Consider the following 23,928-nt stretch of genomic DNA (forward strand, 5'->3'; position numbering starts at 1 on the left):
CCAAAGTCACCCAAAATCTGCCGTAGTCTCAAGAGACAGTCGATAGTCAAGAGATTCGACTCTAAGGATCACCATGGAAGTCCTATCCACGACCGGGCAACGAATGTTATAAAACATTTAGGACTCCACGTCGATGTCACAATGGTGTCCTACGAAATATCCGTATAAATCGCCTCTGTGATTGGTCAGTCAACCGGTTGACTTATGGCTCGTTGAACCCACCATCAACCAACGTCACAAAATAATTGCCGAGTTATCAGCTCATGTGGGCAATTAAGGACTAACAAGATATGATGTTTGTTCGATTCACTTTGTGGTGTTCAAAATCGTCGTACAATTCCACATGAAAAACAAAATATATATATAAAATATCAAAACGATGATGTCGTATAGAGTACAAAGGAGAATGAATCTGATCCATAAAAGAGTACTACAACTTAGGAACACGTTTAATTCCCATGGAATTAACGTGCCCTTCATGCTTATCTTGTCGTAATGCTTTAGTGAGAGGATCTCGCTAAGTTGTCATCTCGTAGCAATCTTTTCTATCACTACTGTCTTTTGCTCCACGTAATCCCGGATTAGATGAGCTTTCCGTTGTACATGTCTAGACTTGTTGCTAGACTTAGGCTCCTTAGCTTGGAAGATGGCACCACTATTGTCGCAATAGATGGTGATCGGGTCATTCGAACTAGGCACTACAGATAGCCCATGTAAGAATTGACGCATCCATATCGCTTCCTTTGTAGCTTCAGACGCGGCATAGTACTCGGACTCAGTCGTAGAATCTGCTGTAACAGTTTGTTTCGAACTCTTCCAGCTGACTGCAGCGCCATTAAGAGTAAAAACGAATCCCGACCGAGATTTCGAGTCATCACGATCCGTTTGGAAGCTAGCATCTCGTAGAATCGGTTGCGCATAGCGTTTGGGAGCCTCCATAAGTCAATGCCCAATCTTTAGTCCTCCGGAGGTACTTAAGAATGTTCTTGACAGCCAGCCAATGTGGTTCACCTGGTTGCTGTTGGAATCGACTTGTCATACTCAATGCATATGCCACGTCCGGACGTGTGCATATCATGGCATACATGATTGATCCTATAGCCGAAGCATAAGGAATCCGTGTCATGCGCTCTTTCTCTTCCGGTGTCTCTGGTGCCCGAGACTTGCTCAAATGCACCCCTGGAGCCATGGGAAGGAACCCCTTCTTGGAGTTAGTCATGCTTTGAATCTCTCTAGGACTTTGTCTATGTAAGACTCTGATCGAGAGATAACATCCGTCGTGATCTATCTCGATAGATACGGATGCCTAGAATTCTCTCGTGCCTCTCCCGGATCTTTCATCCGGAAATGGTTCTTCAACCATACTTTCACCGAAGTTAAGAGAGGTATGTCATTCCCAATCGGGAGTATGTCGTCAACATACAATATTAGGAAGACAATCTTGCTCCCACTCGACTTGATATATAGACATGGTTCCTCGACAGATCGAGTAAATCCATTTTCTTTTATCACTTGGTCGAAGCGATGATTCCAACTCCTTGATGCTTGCTTAAGTCCATAAATGGAACGCTTAAGCTTGCACACTTTCTTAGGATGTTCATGATCGATGAAACCTTCGGGTTGTACCATGTACAACTCTTCCTCCAAAAAGCCGTTTAAGAAGGCGGTTTTCACATCCATTTGCCAAATTTCATAGTCATGAAAAGCGGCAATCGCTAAGATAATCCGAATGGAACGCAAAGATAACTACGGGTGCGAAAATCTCATCGTAGTGCAAACCTGGCACTTGGGTGAAACCTTTTGCAACTAGTCGTGCTTTGTAGATATCTTGCGACCTTCCACGAGAATGCTTTATCTTGTAAAGCCATTTGCATTGAAGGGGACGAACCTTAGCCGGTAAGTCAACAAGATCCCACACGTTGTTCTCATACATGGAGTCCATCTCGGATTGCATGGCCTCAAGCCATAGCTTTGAGTCGAATCTGGTCATGGCACCTTTATAGGTTGCGGGTTCACTACTCGTTAAGAGTAGAACGTCATCTATGTCATGTTCCTCGACCATACCGATGTATCTCGTCCGAGGAATAGAGACTCTTCCCGACCTCCTAGGTTCCTCAGAATATTCACCGCAAATGGATTGAAGGAATAGGTTCCTCCAATGGTTGCTCGGTGTTTGGTTCGAATCTCCGACAGTCGAAGGTTCTATCACTCTTTGCATTCTCGAGAAATTCCTTCTCTAAGAATGTCGCACTAGCCGCAACAAAAACACGTTGTTCGGTTGGCGAATAGAAGTAATGACCACGTGATCCTTTAGGATAACCTATAAAGTATGTCTTGACCGATCGCGGGCCGAGCTTATCTTCCGGTCTCCACTTGACATAAGCCTCGCAGCCCCAAACCCGTATAAAGGACAAGTTAGGGACCGTTCCCTTCCATAGTTCATATGGAGTCTTGTCAACACTTTAGACGGACTTCGGTTAAGTATTAGAGCGGCTGACAAAAGAGCATAACCCCATAATGAATCAGGTAAAACCGTGTGACTCATCATGGATCGAACCATATCAAGTAGTGTTCGATTTCTCCGTTCGGACACACCATTCAACTGAGGTGTTCCAGGTGGAGTTAACTGTAGGGCAATCCCACAGTCCTTTAGGTGTTGATCAAACTCGTGAGAAAGATACTCGCCACCACGATCTGAACGCAGTGTTTTAATCTTTCTACCTAATAGGTTCTGTACCCTATTTTGGTATTCCTTGAATTTCTCAAAGGATTCACTTTTGTGCTTCATTAAGTAGACATAGCCATATCTACTCAAATCGTCCGTGAAAGTGATGAAATACCTATAGCCTTCTCGTGCGGTGATTGACATAGGACCACATACATCCGTGTGTATGAGCCCTAATAGGTCAGCAGCGCGCATTCCAACACCTTTGAAGGAAATCCGAGTCATCTTACCGATGAGACATGATTCACACGTGCCAAATGATTGAAAATCAAAGGCCGAGATAGCTCCATGTTTGATGAGCTTTTTTACGCGTTTCTCATTAATGTGTCCCATACGGCAGTGCCATAGATACGTTTGATCTTTGTCACCAACCTTTAACTTTTTATTCATTATGTGTAATATTTCCGAGGTCCGATCTAAAACATAAATTCCGTTCATGGAAACCGCTTGTCAATCAATCATATCGTGTAATGAGAAAATGCAAGCATTGTTTTCTATTACAAATGAAAAACCAAGTTTATCAAGCGCAGAAACTGAAATAATGTTTTTCGAAAGACTAGGAACATAATAGCAATCATATAATGATAACTCAAATCCGCTTGGAAGTCGGATCACATATGTCCCCTTGGAGATGGCAAACTACTCTTGCTCCATTCCCAACACGCAGTCCACCTCACCCTTTACGAGGGGTTCGATGTTTCGGAGCCCCCGCACATGATTACACAGATGAGAACCACAACCAGGATCAAGTACCCAAGTTCCGTAACTTGCGTGGTTAATCTCAATCATATGAATAAAAGTAGAAGAGAGAGAAGACATACCAAAAGGTTTAACACGACCTGCCTTTAAGTCCTCATGATAAACAGGACATGTGCGTCTCCAATGCCCAAATGTGGCAATGGTGGCATTCCATGTTTTCACTCTTGCTCTTTGTCATGCCCGATGAGTTACTCGCCTCACCAGGACCACTCTTCCCCGAACCCGACTTCTTGAACTTCGCCTTACCTCCATCGTTAGGTTTGCTTGAGCTTTGCCCTTACCTTTCCCTTTGTTTGACACAACGAGAACATCCTGTTTCGAACTCCCACTCGAACTTCATGTCCTTCTCCTGTCTTTACGAGGAGGGAGTGCAATTCATGGGGAGTTTTCTTCAAATCATTCATATAGTAATTCGCTCTGAATTGCGAATAACCATCGTGGAGTGAGTGAAGAATACGGTCGATAACAATATTCTCGCTGATGTTACAGTTAAAGGTCTCCAGTTTCTCGACATTCTCAATCATGCTGAGAATGTGTGGGCTAACCGGTTGGCCCTTCTGGAGTCTCGCATCAAAGAAGCGAGTGGTATGCTCATAGGTCACGATTCTCGGTGCTTTCGAGAATTCCTTAGTGAGCGTGGTGAAAATCTTGTTTGCACCTTGGGCTATGAAGCGTTTCTGCAAATTGGGTTCCATTGCAAAAATAAGTACGTTCTTTACCGCACCCGCTTCTAAAGCGAAATCGTTATACTTGTCGATCTCGTTTATTCCAGGCCGTGGGGCCTGGGTTTAACGGCATGGGCTCAAGCGATATCCGAGCTTCCGTCGCCAGCGGCAGCATTCCGTAATGCTTTGCCTCCCATCCGCGAAGTTGGATCCGTCATTCTTCGATCGAGTAGACCGATTCATCCGACTCATGAAGATCCTAAGCCAGGACTCACGGTCCAATGTGGCACTTGGCATTGGGTTATCACTTGAACCACCATTTGTTGTTTAGCGCTTTAATACGTGATCTACACTGAAAAAGAAGAAAAACAAAACGAAATAAGCAACTCATCGAGGTGATTTAAGTCTATTTTAAAATTCATTTTAAACATGTAGACTCTTGCACTTGCATAATTGATCTCCCTCAAGAATGATACAAGTGATCCCAAGACTCAATTTCTGTAAATTGATAAGCCAACTGTTTAGCTAATTCTTCCGGAAGAACTCTTGGTCGATAGATTTCCGTAAATCCTATCTATAGTCCACCATGATCACAGGATCGTACGAGTGACCATAGTGTTGAGATAAAATAGGTCAATTGGTTCCAACTTACCCGACGTAGAAGGGGTCATAGTATGCCTACCGACGAAGAAGGGACTCATTGGAGTTTGACCTATAAAGACCGTTCTCAATTTTAGTTTATACGAGGAAGATCCCATCAACTAAATTATAATTCATTTTAAGTGAACGAATAACTAGCGTCTGTCGTGAATGAATTTATTTGGATGATGGCTTAAAACGTGTGACATGAGAATGTCAATGAAAACTAACTCGTGACCTCTATATGTGTCAGTTTTCATGCAATAATTAGGTGGTTTGGTTTTTAGGCGGAAAATGATGCAAATTATCGTAACAATGAATAAATAAAGTAATGCAAAACGTAAATAAAAATTTCCTAGTGTGGCCTATCCTAGTAAAAGAACATAATACAACTTTGGAATCCACCGTTGGACCCGAAAAGCTTGTCTTGATGTTCCATCTTGATCCAAGTAGCGGGAGTGAGCATCTGGTCTCCATCTTTTGTCTTCTCAAAAAATTACAATTTAAAATTACAAATATAAACCTATTTACATTCTAATTAAAACTGTAATTACAAGTGAAAAATCCAAAACGGAGATGCGAGATCTCAAAATACAACCAAGACCGTGTTCCATCATTACGGTAACACGTTCTACTAAGGCCACACTAAGTTACAATCAATTGTAAAAATTAAATACGTAATAAAAAGGCATTCACGGCATTCATAATTAACGATAAATAAAATGCATCAACTAAAAACAAATTCATTCGTGACATAATTCCGTAATTATGTTAAAATTATCCAAACCACCTTTTAATGATTAAAATTCATGTGATAAAACCGCTTCTATCATTTAATTTTAATCCATTACAATCCGTCATTTTAAAGACGCTTTAAAACAACTATATGGTACGTGAGTGAACCGATTCACTATTAAGCGAGTGTACTATATCCGTATAAAGTACATATAGAAGCCAAAAGAAAATTTAAATCAAAAGAAACAAATTTTCAAAGTCAAGTTAAAGATTTAAATCCCTCGATCCAGGGACACAAGTGCTCGATCGAGGAACAAAAGGGCTCGATCGATCGAAACGCAAGTCGATCGAGGGGTATGCTAATCAGGGAGTACTCGATCGACTAACCTGGAGGTCGATCGAGTACCTATATCAAGAAATCTGCTCGATCGAGTACGAGGACAACTCGATCGAGCGGAGGGGTTTTGAAGCGTGTCGATCGAGTACAGCAAGGACTCGATCGAGCAAAAAATTTTGGAACAGGGTCGATCGAGTACAGCAGGGACTCGATCGAGCAAAAAATATACAGAAAAGCCACTCGATCGATTAAAAACATGGTCGATCGAGTGCTAAAATCTCTGGAAAATTCAAAACCCTCGTGAAAACATATTTCGAGACAAAATCAATTGCAAATATGATCAAAAACGCATTAAAACAAATTTGACAATTGACAAAACATGACATATTGTTATAATCTCTGTATAAAACAACAATATGCAAAAACCAAATCGAAAAAACATGAAATTACCGTGTAATACATGACACGGTTAAAAAAAAATCTGCCGTGTATACTAGGCACGGTTTTCAAAGCAGAAAATCATCGTTTCAAAAACGTTTTATGAAAAACACATATAAAAATTTACGTGGCCTCGCTCTGATACCACTTGTGGGTTAATATCCGTATACTACCCTTTAATTGCAGGACTATAACGTAAATTTAAACATGCAATTTATAGTCATAAAACATAAAAACAATAGAAACGATAAGGAACAAGAAATAACCTCGGGTCCTTTAAATTGTGGCGTAAAGAACAGAAATCAAAGCAGATTTCCTCCTAATCGTTACACCCAAGACTTTGTCCGAGATATGCCCTTGTGCTAGTACAGTGTTCTCCGATGGCCTTGCAATATAGGGAGAACTGATGTGAGTTTTGTCGAGATGAGAGATCTCAGGTTTTTCAGAGGAGAATGCTCTTCAAAACCCTAGTTTTTCTGCAAATGAAATTGTCTAGGTCAAAAGGAGAGGGAGTCTCTCCTTTTGTTTGGTTCGGCCGGACCGAGTGCATGCATGGGGAAGTGGGCTTCCACTTCCTCTTAATTTTAGCTCGAGGTCCAGTTCGCCAAATGCTAAAATGTATATGACGGGTTTATATTATAAATCATATTATCGGTTATCGGAAATTAAGGCATCGCCTAATAATACGGGTTAGTCAATTATTAATTCGTGTCCGACAAAGCAAAGATTGTATAATTATATTCAATATACATTTAATTAAATATAAATCGTTTATATTTAATTTTACGAATTAATCAGTTAATTCGCCATAGCCCATGATATTTAATCCGTATTAAATATAATATCTCAACATCACACATTTGACTAATTACTAGTCAAATAACTCGACTAATCGGTTAGTCAATTTTTGGCATCTACATGATTGTATTTCCATACTGTCACGTCTCTCAAACGTATCCTATAGGTGTGACTTTTAGGGACCAGTTGATCACCGCCATCTGTATGACAATAACGTCAAACTTATCTAGCAAGCCAACCGTTATTGATAAACGTGGATCAACTGATAATAATACCAAAAGTATGCCCTTTGATCCTTTTAGAGGTTTATAAGTCCTTGCACTAACTGTTAAGGACACCAACCCCAACATAGGAGTGGCGATGTTGAGATACGATGTGGATTGTGATAAGGCCCAGGCGGGTTCTGCAGGACTTGCCCTGGTGTCCTCACCAAACGAGTGTGGCGGATCGGCTACGGTCGATATATATAGTCTCACGGGATCGGTATGGTTGGGTTGTCCGGGTTATGAGATATGAGAAATGAGATATGAGATATGAGTTGAGATGGAGATGGAGGTGACGGAGGATCATGCATATCATATTTTGTTGTTTAATTGTTTTCCCTACTCAAACCTTCGCTGACCACCTGTGTATATTCGTGTACGCCTTGTGATGATCCAATTATTGGGGAGCAGATTGACAGGTATTTCAGAGACTGATGGGAGCTGGCCGGGAAGAGAGCTTGGATGACGGACTTAGTGCCTAGCCCACCTTAGTCTTATTAGTAGTTTTATCAGACTTTATCTTTTGGTCATATTTTTGGAGGCTTGTTTTAATTCCAGTTGTAATCTCACTATAAACATTTTTAATAAAGTACTGTGTTTCTTTCCTTTGTATCTACTGCCTCGGGTTTCCGAGATGGTAACACCGTCATTTATCTGAGGAGTCCTAGTTCAGGCCCTTAAATAAATGGGGGTGTTACAGAGGCAGTTCAATCAACCTGGTGATGCTTGACGTCCTCAAAGCTATGAAGATAGATGAAGGAAAGATTATCAAGAAATCCAGCGTCCTGGTTGGATTCAACGGAGAAACAAAGAACACCCTGGAGAAATCACCGCCAACCTATGTGGACGGCGTGGCTTCATATGAAAGATTTGGAGTAATGGATTGCCTATCCTCGTATAATGTAATCCTGGGCGGACCATGGATCCACAATGTCAAAGCAATCCCATCAACATACCATCAATGTGTGAAAATTCCAACGAGAATGGGGATAACCACCATCGGGGAGAACAGAGGACGGCTCAGAATGTTACACTCGGGCTTTGAAACCCTCAAAGTCGGTAAGTCCCTTGCATAGCAATTAAAGTCACCTGTCAGTGAAAAATATGTAGCACAATCACAGATGGAAACAGGAGAGGTCATATTAGACCCAGAATTCCCTGACAGGAAAGTACTTGTAGGGTCAGATGCACCCGACTCAATCAGACTCAATCTGGTCAGCTTTCTAAAAACTAAAATGTCTTGTTTTGCTTGGTCACATTTTGATATGACTGGTATAGATGCTGATGTTATTACTCATAAGTTGAATATTGACAATCCTTTAAGCCTGTACAGCAAAAGAGAAGAAAATTCGCTGTAGAGAGGCATGAAATCATCAACCAAGAAGTTGACAAGCTACTGGACATGGGAATGATCAGGGAAGTAATGTATCCTGACTGGCTTGCAAACGTAGTAGTCGTCCAAAAGAAAAATGGCAAATGGAGAGTCTGTGTAGACTACACCGACTTAAACAAAGCATGCCCAAAAGATCCATTTCCCCTGCCACACATCGATGCAATGGTAGATGCCACTGCAGGCCACGAAATGTTAACATTCATGGATGCCTCCAGTGGATTCAATCAGATAAAAATGCACCCTGCAGATCAGGAAAGCACAGCTTTCATTATTGAAAGAGGTATATATTGTTATACTGCTATGCCCTTTGGATTAAAAAATGCAGGTGCAACCTACCAAAGGCTAGTCAACATGATGTTCAAAAACCAGATAGGAGACACCATGGAAGTCTATATAGATGACATGGTAGTCAAGTCAAAAAAGGCAGAAGACCACGTCAAAGACCTGGAAGTAGCCTTTCAAATACTGAAGAAATTCAATATGAATCTCAACCCACAAAAATGCCACTTTGGAGTCTCAGCAGGTAAATTCCTGGGCTATATGGTGACAAAAAGAGGAATAGAAGCCACCAACAGATCAAAGCTATTCTGAGCTAGAACCACCAAAGACGGTCAAAGACATACAAAAGTCGACGAAGAATAGCGGCCCCGAACAAAGTTCATTTCAAGATCATCGAGAGAGGTGCAAATCATTCTATAACCTGCTAAGGAAGAACAAGGACTTTCAATGGACCCCTGATCATCAGGCCGCCTTTGAAGACCTAAAGATATATCTATCCTCTCCTCCCTTGCTGGCAAAACCAATCAAAGATGAACCCCTGACAGTATATACCTTCGATCCACAGAAAACTCGTCGATGCGGTCTTGGTCAAAGAAGCAGACGGACAACAACACCCTGTCTATTATGTAAGTAAGAGCCTACTGGATGCAGAGATCAGGTATGGCCTGCTTGAAAAATATGTTTTAGCTTTAATTATGAGTTGCACAAAATTAAGACCATACTTTGAAAGCCACCCTATAATAGTCAAAACCAATCTTCCTATCAAGTCTGTACTTAGGAAGCCGAATTGTCCTGGACGAATGTGCAAATGGTCACCCAAATGAGCACATACAATATAACATTTTAACCAAGAACAACAATTAAGTCACAAGCATTAGCAGACTTTGTGGCTGATTTTAGTCCGACCCTAGAACCCGACCTAATAAAAGAAGTGAATAAACCGACCAAATGACCAAACAGACCTAGAATGGACCCTATTCGTCGATGGTGCAGCCAACATGAGGGGCACAGGCCTGGGGGTAGTACTAAAATCGCCACAGGGGGATAAGATAGTACAGGCTATAAGCTGTGCATTTGAGGCCACCAACAATGAGGCAGAATATGAAGCCCTAATAGCCGGATTAAAGGTATGTATTGACCTTGGTCTGCAAAACCTAAAGGTACGTACTGATTCCCTTCTTATCTCCAACCAAGTAAATGGGATATATACTGCAAAAGACTCCAAAATGATGCTTTATCTGGATGTTGTTCAAAGTTTAAAAGGAAAATTTCGAAATTTCAATATTGACCAAATTCCCAAGGACTTGAATACCCAGGCCGATGCTCTAGCCGGCCTAGGATCTAACTTCAGTCCCCTAGACTTCGACAAAATACCCATCGTACATTTGCTAGAACCTGCAATAAATAAACAAGATGAAAGTTTCCCAATTTATATTGCCAATTCCTGGACAAAACCCTACTATGACTGGCTACAACAAGGAATCCTTCCCCTAAATAAGCAAGACGCCAGAGCACTAAAAATAAAAGGTGCTTCATATACTATTATTGACAACGTGCTTTTTAAGAAATCGCAGGCTGGGCCGTACCTCAGATGCCTGGAACCACAAGAAGTCGAGCAGATATTATCATAAATCCATGAAGGATACTGTGGAAATCATAAAGGTGGAAGAAGCCTGGCAAGCAAAGTACTCGAAACAGTTTATTATTGGCCCACCTTGAGGGCCGATTGCCTGAATTCACTCTAAATGTAAAGCTTGTCAGATTCACGGACCATATATCCATCAGCCATCTGAGGAACTACATTCCATATCCGCACCCTGGCCATTTATGAAATGGGGCATGGACATAGTAGGGAAACTACCTCAAGCACCCGGACAAAAAGTTTTCATGCTAGCAATGACTGACTACTTTTCCAAGTGGATAGAAGCTGATTCATACAGGCAAGTCAAGGAAAAGGATGTCATAGCATTCATCAAACACAACATCATATGTAGATATGGCATCCCCTCCGAAATAGTATGCGACAATGGCACGCAATTTGTGGGAAAAAGAACAGCCGCCTTCTGTGCTCAATGGAACATCAATCTGGTAACATCCACACCAGGATATCCAAAAGCTAACGGTCAGGCAGAATCCAAAGAATAAGGTGGTAATCACCGTGCATAAAGAAGAAGCTGGAAAGAAGAAAAGGCAGATGGGCTGAAGAACTCCCCCTGGTCCTCTCTGGGCGACAGAACCACGCCTAAAACATCCACAGCCAAACCCCTACTCCTTGGTCTATGGATGTGAAGCGAAAGAATCCCGGCCGAGGTAGACATTCCATCAGCCAGATGCAGCCTGAACACAATAACAAGCAATCTACCTCTAATGGAGGACAGCCTGGACTTAACAGAAGAGCTAAGAGATGCAACAAAGATCGATTAGCGATATCAGCAAAGAGTTGCGAAAAGCTACAACAAAACTGTCAAAGCCAGGGTATTCAAGGTAGGAGACCTTGTCCTCAGGAAAGTCTTCCAAAACACAAAAGAAAAGAATGCTGGCAAATTGGCCCCAACCTGGGAAGGTCCTTACCTGATTGACTCAATAGTCGGCCAGGGGGCTTATAGATTACAAACCCTGGACGGCGAAATGATACCAAGAGCTTGGAATATTGCACATTTAAAACTATTTCACATATAAAATATATCTCTCAATCCAGGTACAATTTTTCACCTTGACATTTCTTGCCTGGCTTGATATGAAACTACATGTATGATACTTGCCATTATATGAATAAATGCCGTATATGATTTCTTCAAATTATGTGCCAAAGTACTTATATATGTTCTCATAATTACTTTTACCAAGTAGAATCTTCAATACTTGTTTTACATACTGCATTTTATTTAAAACAAATCTCAAAGATTGGGGGCCACCCCCACCAAATATCCAACTGATATCCAAATTTCAGTTGCAAAACAGGCCTTTAAATATTGAGCTCCACTTAACATACAAATCTGGAAAACTCCTTCTTTACTTGTATAACATAAATGGGTCATAAGCCCTCCAGACAGGCAGGGAAGGTAAGCCCTCCAGACAGGCAACAACCCCACCCATAACAAACAAAAACTGGCCAGATCCAGCACAAAAACTGGCCCGATCCAGTCTGATAACTGGTCAGATCCAGTACACATCCAACATTACAAAAGTACCTTGTCAAAACACAAAAAGAAACAAACAAAGACCAAATATTTATTCATCCAAAATAATTGGCCCTACCACACACCTAATAATCATCCATTCCAGGGACATCCCCCCTGGATGGGCCAAAAAATTCCTAAAATATTCATTCCAGGGACATTCCCCCTGGATAGACCAAAACCTAAAAGAAAAACACAAATCTAAGTTATTTTTGAGCCATGAATCACTCACAACCATCCACCATTTCCTGGTCATCAGATTTTGCCTTGGAAGGAGGAGAATCCACTTCTTCTTCTTGACCCATATTGGCCAAATCGGATATCTGAGCGTCCAATGTTTGTTTCATCCCGGTCCGGATCCCAATTAGCTTGGCCGATTCCTGATCCCTCATAGCATCAACCCGGCCTTTCCCAAAGAAGTACCGAGCAAAGATCACCACCGCGCCTCCACTAATTCCTTTTCAGCAGCAAGCTCCTCATTTTTTCTCAACCGATCCTGCATTGCCTGCTTCTCAGCCTCCAACTCTTGCCTGACAACCTTCTCAACATTTTTTGCGGCCACCTCACAAACTATAGCAGCCCTAGTTGCCTCTCTAGCTGTCCCCAGCTGGGATTGAAGTACTACTTCATTACTCCTGGATGTGTGCAGGTCACGATAAAGGTTATCCAGTTTTTCTCCAAACTAGAAACCCTGGCCTGGGCATCCCTGAGCTGACAAGCAGTAGCCAACCCGACATCCAATCCCTACCAAAAAAAAAAAATAATAATAATAAAATCAATCAGCCAAGTACAAAGCAAAACAAAAAGCACATGAACAATTAAAAATATCCCTTTACAACTAACCTCTTTAGCCTGAGAAGCAAGTTCAGCAGCCTTTGTCACAAGAGAAGTCAGAATAGAAACCACTTTGGTAGACGACTCAAGAGTATTAGCAGACAAGAGCTGGCCGCCCATTTTTGCAGAAAATTCATTTATCCGTGCCCGGGCATCGTCTATGTCATCAATCCTAGCAGGCACTTGCCTTATACTCCTGATTGGCTGAGCATGGATAGGCTCTTTCTCTCCCTCCTCCTCTTCAAGGATAACATCTTCCCTCTTCCTTTTTGGACCCTAGACGACCTCCGGTGACACTAGCCTGGGTGGATCTTGGGAAGGCTGGACATCAGAAACCAGAATATCAAGCGTTTTGTCACTCCCACTAGCCTCCTGGCTCTTAGACTGTTTAGCAATCCTAGCCACCCCAGCCTTCAAATCTTTTGCAGAAAAGCCGGCCAACCTAGCAGAAGACCTAAATACTGAATACATAAAGAACACACGTAAGTATCAGATGAGAAGCGACAAGAAGATAGCAATTAACATAAAAACATATAGAAGACATACAGGAAAGAGCAGTAGAGCTAGGCTTGCCTTTGGGTACCTTGACCCCAGTCAGCTTGGTCTTCATATACCGGGGCAATAATTCCCTGTCCAAACTAGCTGGCCAGGTCCTCTCTTCCTCAGGAATAGCAAGAAAAGCCTCTATCCTGGAAACAGCTTCCTCGTCAAGAGGATCAAAGTTCCAATCAGGGGCTGCAAAAACCGTCGAAAATACACAGGTGAAAATCAAAACCTATTAATTTCATGTAATATATATTGCAAAATAAGAGTACAGGAAACCTACCACTCTCCAAGGGAGGATATCTCAGATAATCAAAGCCTGATCCCAGAGTCTCAGTCCGGATAAACAGGAAAGTCTTTGCCCAAATTTTATCGTCTCCAGAGTCCAGGTTAGTAATTAATGGAGACATTTTCGACTTGATTATCAAATTAAAACGACCATTAACTGGATTTTTCATATGATAAATTGCCTTGATATCGTTAAGGGTAATTGTGAGATTGTGCTTAGCACATAAATTTTCAACAGAATGGATAAGTTTCCAAACCATTGGCATAATCTGAAAAGGTGATACTTCCATTGCACGAATGGTATCGATCATTAAAGGGGTAAAAGGTAACTTACGACCGCTTTGAACGCCCATTCAAAAATACGTAACCAACCAGGTGACACCCGATTAGCTCGATGACAAGATTCAGGAATCCATACCTCAGTCGATTCAGGAATTATTTTCTTCTCCCTTAATATCTTTTCATAATTTGCTTTCAACAAGTTCTCTTCAGGAAAGTAAGGATCAAAAGATTGAAGAGCAGTGAAAACAGAATCCTGGTACTTAAAAGCCACAGCACGAGCAGGAGGATCAATTTCCATCACCTCTTCCTCCTGGACATCTCGTGGTTCAGCTCAGCAGCCCCTCCTGGCGAAGTGCGGCGATTTTACGGGCTACAGGACGTTTCTTGGCTCCCATATTCTTTACTATTTAATTTATTGTGATAAAGCTTAATTATTGAGAAATTATAGGTTAGCAGAGTAGAACTCAGGAGAAATAGAGAATAATTCTAAAGAGAAATTTAGCAAAGAAAGTGGAAGAAAATTGGTGGAAAACAAATTCGTCACAAATACCGTATTTATAGAAGGTGTATAACGGTATGAAAACCCTAGAAATTGCAAAACTCTCAGCATGACATCACCTAGCCGCTACAGTGTTCAACGGTAACTAGGAGTCTAAGAGTCATTGATTAAATATGATTCTCTTCGTTATTTACCCCGGTAAAGTTGACATCTCACCCCTGGCTTGATCCAGCACGGGTAAAATGTCAAGGGGCAATTGTTAGGCCCAGATTAGCGTGGCCTGACCATAACTTGGCCTGACCTTACAAGGCTGATTGGAGGAGACGAGGACCGGACAAATTTAGCTGTTGAAGAATATTATAGCACTCAGGCTGCCTAATCCTGGAAGAGAAGCCTGATGGTAAGTGAGAATAGCCTTGGCAGAGTATTAAAGCGGGCTAGATTGAGTCAAGAACAAGCAAAACGGTTATATAAAGATATACATTCGTGTCCTATCCTCAAGGAAGACTAAGTCTAATTATGAAACCATATTGCCCATGAATCTGGACGTGCAAAGGGAAAGAAAGCTAAAGATCAATCAAATAGGAACGAGTCAACCGGATTAATAGGGAATATGCCCTATTAATCCTAAAATGCTCCGACAAAAGGGAAGGGCGTTGAAGACTAATACAACGTTCATTTTTATGACTATAAATATTGTAATACTAGCATTTGTAAAGGGATCCATCATTCATTAATATCGAACTACTTCAGTACTTGTCTCTTATCATTTTTACGAGCATCCAATTACTAAACAAATTCATATTCAGCTTATCTGAACAGTATTATTCTTTTTTCTAATCTTTCTCTCTTATTCATTTACAATATTCCAAACTTATAGAACTAGATACCCAAATTACTTCTTCAATTAAGCTGGACCCATTCAGGGAAAATCCTGCTAAAACAGCGAGGTTTTAAGAATCCTAGCCTAGCATCTTAATTTTCAGCATTTTAGATTTATATGTATTTAGCATACTATTATATTTAAGGAATAATGAATAAAAGATTTATTAGTTTAAGAAACTTTATAAATTTTCTTTTTTTATTCTTGTCGAATTTCAAATGCGAATACAAATGTCCTTCTATTTACATCTTGTAATGACGGGCTGTATCCTGTAAAGGATTGCCTACGTATTCATTAGAAAAAATGAAATCAAACCCTGTGCGTAGTTTGAAAAAATGTAAAAGAATAAATGATCGAAGCAAGAGCTTGCAGTCAACTTAGAAAATAAGCGTGTGCTTTACTTACTCCTAAGGAAATGCAATTCCATTTATTTGATGACATGAGGATGTCAAAATGTCGAAACGCAAGAGCAAAATTTCATAAGCTATTTAGGGGGCCAGGGACCGGTTTTATTTCGTGTCGCAAGGGCGGCACGTGGTTCACGCGAGGCGCGTTTTATCCTATTTCTAAAGGTAGTACCGTTTCAATTGGTCTAGGTTAGTCGGATTAGAAAACTCATTCATGTCTAGGTCTGTGATTTTAACCGCACCCCCTGAAAGTATGGACTTGACGAAGAATGGTCCTGCCCAATTAGGTTTAAATTTTCCTTGTGGATCGACAGGTAAGAGAGCTCTGACTGACTTGAGTACTAAATCCGCTTCCTTGATATTTCTGGGTTTGTCCCATTTGTTAAAGGCTCGTTTGATACGTGTCTGATATGTCTGCACATTATGTAATATGCGTAGTCTTCGTTCGTCCAAGAGGACGAGTTCCTCATACATATCCCTATTCCATTCAGCTTCTGAGATTTAACTTTCAAGTAAAATGCGTAGACATGGGATCTCTAGCTCTACTGGTTGTACAGCTTCCATGCCGTAAGTTAAATAGAAAGGAGTAGCCCCAGTGGACATCCTAACTGACGTGCGATATCTCTATAATGCAAAGGGTATTTTGCTAGGCCAATCACGATAATTGTCGATCATTTTCTCGAGGATCGTGATGACATTTTTGTTAGCTGCCTCTACCGCACCATTAGTTTGTGGTCTATCTGGCGAGGAATTATGATGCTTGATCTTATATTTGGCTAGCAATTGTGCAGCTTCAGCCTGAAAATGTGACCCGTTGTCACTGATGATTTCTTGTGGGCAACCATATCGACAGATGATGTTAGTTTGTATGAACTTTGCCACATGTTTGGGTGTAAGGCTAGTGTAAGATGCTGCCTCGACCCATTTAGTGAAATAGTCGATAGCTACTAAGATGAAACAATGGCCTCCTGTCCCAGCTGGAGTGATCTTCCCGATGATGTCTATTCCCCAAGCAGAAAATGGCCAAGGAGATGTCATGGTATATAGCATTGAGGGAGGAACATGTTGCACATTCCCGAAGACTTGGCAATTATGACAATGTCTGACGTATTTGATGCAATCTAACTCCATCGCCATCCAATAATACCGTAGACGTGTGATTTTCTTTGCCATTATAGGTCCACTCATGTGAGTATCGCATTCTCCATCGTGAACTTCTTCCATTACTTTCTGTGCCTGTGAATGATCAAGGCAACGCAAGAGGACACCAAGTGGTGTTCTTTTGTACAACTCTCTCTGCATGAGGAGGTATTGAGAGGCAAGTAGGCATATGGCGCGTTGTCCCCTCTTACCCATATTTGGTGGATATGTGTCGTTGAGCTTGAAATTTAGAATGTCCTGGAACCAAGGTTCCTCTGGCTTTTCCTCTTCATCTATAGGGAAGTGTCCATAGGCTGGCACAAAGGCATTTCAACCATGTTGTCTGGCATATTACTCAAGGATGCGAGTTTTGCAAGAGCGTTCGCAAACTGGTTTTCTTCGTGAGACAGGTGTAAATAAGTAACCTGATCGAAGAATAGAGCAACTTGTCTATCCTAGCCTAATAAGGTGCTAGACTTTTACTTCGAATTTTCCAGGATCCGGTGATTTGGTTAATGATTAAGGATGAGTCGCCGTGAACTCGAAGATGCTTGATGCCTAAACTTACTACTACTTGTAGACCAATGAGGCAAGCTTCATACTCTGTTGCATTATTTGTCACCTCGAAGTCGAGTTTGACAAAAAGTGGTGTATGCTCGCCTTCAGGATAAATGAGTAACACTTCTATTACGAATCCTCTCAAATTGGATGCCCTATCAAAGTAAAGATCCTAAGAATCCATACTGGTTTGCATAATATCCTCATCTGGAAATGACCACAAGTCTATTGCATGCGTATCGTTGATAGGATTATCTGCGAAGAATTCAGCTACGGCACGTCCCTTTATGACTTTCGAAGGTACGTATTTGAGATCGAACTCTGAGAGCATTAAGGTCCATCTTGCCCCACTGAGTGACGAAGGCTGTCTTGTGCATATCTTCCACGACCATTTTGATTTGGTTATATCACGCATACCCGTCCATGAAGGATAACAATGCGTGATCTGCTGTATTATCTACCAATATATCGATGTGTGGTAGAGGGAAGCCGTCTTTAGGACTCGCTTTGTTCAAGTCTCTGAACAACACAAACCCGGATTTGCCCATCCTTTTTGGGTACGGGGACTATAGTAGCCACCCAGTCTGAATACTCGGAAACTTTGACGAATCCAGCTTTGAATTGCTTATCAACTTCTTCTTTAATCTTAAGAACCCCCTCTGTCCTCATTCGACGAAGCTTCTGTTTTACAGGATCGAAACCTGGCTTGATTGGAATGCGATGCTCTACAATATCCCTGTCAATTCCTGGCATGTCCTTGTAAGACCAAGCGAAGACGTCTTTGAACTCGTGTAGGATGTCGATGAAATTGGCCCTTTCAGTGGGGTTTAGGGTCGTCCCTATCCTAAGTTCTTGGGGTTCTGATTCCATTCCTACGTTGATAGGTTCGGTATTTTCTATGACTGGTGCCCCTTTTCCCTCTTCTAGTAATTCTTTAATTATATAGGAAGGTAATTCGATTGCGTCTGGGTCGGGATCATCCTCGTTATCATCGTAAACAGAATTGCATTCAGAATAACACAAGGAGTAAGCAGAATAAGATTTAAGTTTGAAAACAGATGAAACAAAGAAGCCATCTGCGCAGTAGTCAGTGGCGGTAAAGGGACAGTTGCTGGGACATTCCACAAGCTACTGATACTAGGTGCTGTTATACTAGAAGAAACAAAAGGGTGGGGAGTGACAACAGGAGGAGACTCTCTAGCGACTTCTCTAGACTTAGGTTCCGACTCCGACTCTGATTCCGACTCTGACTCGAATTCATTGTCTTCGGGTTCTCCTTTGAACATCTCTCCTTCTCTAGTAGTGACTTTGAAAAGCTTTCCTTGATTATTGGTCCATTTGATCGACTTTGTCCATTCTTTCTGCTGATTTGAGCTGGTGTCAATGATCAGTGCTGCAGGTTTGAAATGGTCGTCTTGAAGTATCATGGTAATGATCTCATCCTGTGCTGCCTTGACAAATCGATCCTCTCCAAACAGAAGGCTAACAGCCTGTTCGTTGAGACAACGTGTCTAATAAGTTTTCACAGTAGGAACCGTTTCTGGAGGAATGAAGTAGAAATCGTGGAAGACTTCGATTCCAGCTACTTGAATTCCTCTGTATCTCCAAGGTTCGGGAAATCCATGAAAGTATTCACAATCCCCTTCCTAACGAAGTACCCATTTAGTGTAGGGAGATAAGTTTGCATTTGGATTCCTTGACTTTTGCGATTCTGAAATTGAGCAAGCATTTCGAGATTTTCGGCCATTGTGGGCTTGTACCCGAAGCCTAGTGGTATCCTTTGGGAGTTACCTTCCTTGAAGGGTGCAAAGGTATTCTTTCTGATAGGGTTTAGTGGCATTCCTAGGAAGTATCTCTGGGATTTGAGTATGTGGTTGACCACTAAGATGGAGTACGGGTTGATGTACAAGGGAGCCAGCTCGCTCTCTATGAGTTTTATGATTTGAAATACTCCAAGCTCGTACACTGGATCTGTAACTACTTGGTTGTTCGACATTTTCTCTATTACGGCCTTTGTAGGTGACGAAGTGATCATCACTACCATGCCATCTAGAGGGATCTTGATCTTTAGGTGTAAGGTGGATGTTATTGCTTTGGAAGCGTGAATCCAGGGCCTACCCAGAAGTATATTAAAAGATGCCTCGATGTCCACTATCTGAAAATTAACCTTTCGTTCGATTGGCCAGTGGCCACAGTAAGGTTAACCAGCCCTACTACTTTACGTCGCGTTCCATCGTATGCCCGAACGCCTTGGTTTGTAGGAGTCCAGTCTGATTCTTTCATGCCTAACTTGTATGCTGTTTTTAGTGGTATGACATTGACCATGGAGCCATCATGCACCAAAGTCATTGGTACATTTTTCTTCAAACACGTAACTGTGATGTATAGAGAGAGGTTATGAGTGACGCCAAAGGGAGGCAAGTCCTCATCTGAGAAAGTAACTGGGTTACTTAGCTTAATTGAGTCCTGGAAGACTAGGTTAACGACGTCGTCAGGTGTAGAGTCGTGTGCTAGATTCAATGTAGCCAATGCTTGCAGTAAAGCCTGACGGTGAGGAAATGAACTTGCAACTAGTTGCCAGCCTGAAAGATCAGCCTTTGTCTATTGAAGTTGTTTCAATAAATGGTCAGGAGATGTATCGTCGCCGTCATTTGGTGTGATTACATTGGTGTTAGTAGCAACTGGACCACTTGTTTGTCCTTGAGTGACATTTTGATATGGTCTTTCCGAGCGAGTAAGGTGGTCCACATCTTTATATCCATTAGCCTGGACTAGAAGGTGTTCTTTGAGTTAAACATCTTCATCGTCATCTGCCCATATTCCATTGACGATATGAAGCTCTCTTAGGCTTATGATTTCAGCCTCTAGGTTGATTATTTGCTCGACTATATTGTCGGTCACTGCGATCACTTCTTGCATTGTGGATTCTTGAGATAAGGTTGGAACCACTGGCCTGTCTTCCCTAGGTATAGTGCTTGGACTGCGTAGGGATGCCACTACAGCTTCTAGCTCTGAGACTTGTCTACTTACACTCTTTTCCCATGCGACAAAATCAGCGATAGTAGGGGAGATGGTGGAATAAATCTCTTCATTTTCTAGTGCATTAATCTCATCTTCAACTGGAGAAATGAGGTGTGATCAATCCAAGGTGGGTTCTTCATCTGTGATCATCAGAATTCCAAGAGGATTCTGAGTATTGCTAGGCTTGCTCGCAGGAGGTATAGGCAAGTGCCCATCTTCAATCATATCCTGAATGACATGTTTCAACTTGAAGCACTTCTCTGTATCATGCCCTTTGCCTCTATGGTACTCGCAGTAGGCATTCTCATCCCCGAACCTAGACTTTTTCTCTGGGTCAGGTGTAGGTCCTATGGGTTAAAGTTTGCTTTGTTTCTTCAGTCTTTTTAGAGCATTGGAGTACGAGTCACCAACGTCGGTGAACTTCCTTTGCGGGTTATTCTTCTTAGTAGATGATTCGACAAGGTTGACTTCGTCGGTCTTGCTAGTGGAGCCATAAGAACGACTCGTTGTGCCTTGATATCCGCGACCTATCATTTTGGTCAAGAGTTCTTTACGAATGTCATCTTGAATTCTTGTTCCTGGTACATTTAGGTCGTTGAAAGACTTTATGTTTTGGTACCTTAGATGGTTCGCATAGATTGGCCTCAAATTGTCCATGAACGTTTCAACAAGAGTAGCTTCTTCTGGGCATTCAACGAGTTGTGTGCTAGTCTTTCTCCACCTACTTAGGAAGTCGGTGAAACCTTCTTTCTCATTTTGGGTAAGAACTTCTAGAGTGCGCATATTAACTTGAATTTCAGCATTATCTGCGTACTGTTTGGTGAACTCGATTGCAGGATCATCCCAAGTAGCAATTTTCTTGTGATCCAAGGAGTAGAACCATTGCTTAGGAACAGTATCAAGAGACGAAGGAAAGATCCTTAAGAACATCTCCGGCTTAATGCCTTTGATAGACATATAATCTTTGAAGGCACGAATATGGTTCAAAGGGTTTTCATGCCCCTTAAACTTCGGGATGTCAGTTATGTTGAAATTAGTTGGTAGTTGAGCATTTACTGCTTTATATTTGCGGCTGTTTTCTCTGTAGATGTCATCTCCCTTGAGATACATTAATTGCTTCTCCAAATATTGGAGTCGCTTTTCAGCTTCAGTAGGACCTGGAGGAAGATTGAATTCTGGCTGTCCAACAAAGGGTGGAATATTATCGTTTATGAGCATGTCGGGAATAGGATCCTCTGCAGGAGGAAGCCTAGCTTCCACGGCGACAGTACGGTTTTCGATAACGTTAAGGCGATCATAAGCTTGGTCTTGGCTTGTCTGGAGACGAAGAAGCGCATCTAGGATTTGATCATTACCATTTACGGACGGTTGGGGTTGACCATTGACGCTTCCGTGACTAGTTCCCACCATTTTGGAACTAAGGATAAGAAATTGACGATGAATCAAAACACGATCGACCATTTTCGCACACTTACTCAAAAAAAGACCCGACTCATGTAGTGGGCGTGTGCCACTTTGCCAAGTGAGATTTGAAAATGACAAATTTTGAAATGTTTGACCTAGACAACTGTAGTGTAGTTGTAGGAGTGCTGACTCGAAGTGAGTTTTTAAATGGGTTCGAGGCCCGAATTTTGACTCGACATTTGGACAGAGTTTCGGCTTGTTTTGCGTTATATTAGGCCATTTTTGAAAATATTTACATTTTGAAAAGGATTTCATTTTACAAAATTTCGTCATGATTTTGTTTGCAAAGGGTGATCACGTATATGATACATACATACATATGGGCATTATACCGATATGCTGAGTGCATTTAAAGGGTTTTGGCTTAAAAAGGTGGGTTGCCATACCAAGCAATCAAACCCTGTTCTGTGGAGAGGTCCGTGCCAAACATGAGTAAGGCCGGTTACTAGTCCATTCCCTCAAGTAGTGAAAGCTCTCGATACAAACATGAGTATGTACCGCGGTATGGTTGACGTCAATCGCTATCCATCTTTAGGCCCAGATAAGAATTTAGACCGTACAGACGGGACGATTGGTCGAATGGGTTGGGTTAAGCCTAGCAAGGCCGAATAAAACGACCTAAGAAGGTCGAGTAATGAAAACCGACAACTATCTCGTATAAACTATTCCCTAACCTTGTTAAAGTTTCACCCTGGGTAACACGTAAGTTTATCATCCCCAGCGGAGTCGCCAAACAGTGGACATGGACGACCCGCGTCACGCGCACCCGCGCATTGGTTTCGAGGCGACGGCACTTCTCCCATGGAACCTTAGTTTGCCAAAGCACGTCATGGGCCGTTACCGATTTATGAGGCATTGAAACGGGTGAAAGGTTGAATAAGCCTGCATTTGTGGAGTCGCCACCAATTTATTGTGGAAAAATTAGAAACCGTTCGAATACCTAATGTCATGTCAAGACACAAAGTAATGACATGAACACTAAGAAGTCGTTACCCTTAGCATTCTATGTCTAGAATGACTCACGAGATGCCAATGGACACGGATGTCCAGAGATGGCTTGAGTAAGGGGTGAGAGTACGTATTAGGAAGCTCTTTAATTCGAACACCTAATCCCGCCCGCCTCGATAACGGCCTCTACTAATGATTAGGGAAATCATTCATATTTGATATGTCGTCGATGTAAATGCACTATGCAATGCAACAAACATAGATTAATTCTAGCATGTGAAATTAGACTATGTCAGTTAACACGTGTTTTAGCAAACAATTGGGTTGACATTGGATGTTAGATTATTTACATATGAATGCCAATTAAATAAATCATACATAATAATAATTACAATAAATGAATTAAAATAATGAAAAATTACAAAGAATTACAAGGATATTTGATCTACGTCAGAAGCACGCTCAAAAACAAGATTTTGAAGAAGAAAATAAAATATGAAAATGCGTCATATTAGAGGTGATAATACGGTAAACCGTAATTAGGAACTACGTCAAAGCGAGAAAGCGTTAAGAGATAGAAGCCAACCCAGAACAGGCGCAGCATCTACTGCGTCTTCTGGAAGAGGCGCAGCACTTCCTGCGTCTGTTCTTGAGTTGGATTCTGGCTGTGAAGTCAGAATCGCGGATTTGTTATTGTTCATTGGTAATTTAAGATCGATTATTGATATTAAACTCAAGTTGAAGAATTTTAATTGATTACATGCATCTGGAACCGTCATAAAATGAATTAAAGACGAGAATTTATAGCGATTTACATCATTACAACGAACTCGTGTCGGAAATACAAAAGA

Source organism: Silene latifolia, chromosome 6 (genome assembly GCF_048544455.1).
Source record: "Silene latifolia isolate original U9 population chromosome 6, ASM4854445v1, whole genome shotgun sequence".
NCBI classification, from domain to species: Eukaryota; Viridiplantae; Streptophyta; class Magnoliopsida; order Caryophyllales; family Caryophyllaceae; genus Silene; species Silene latifolia.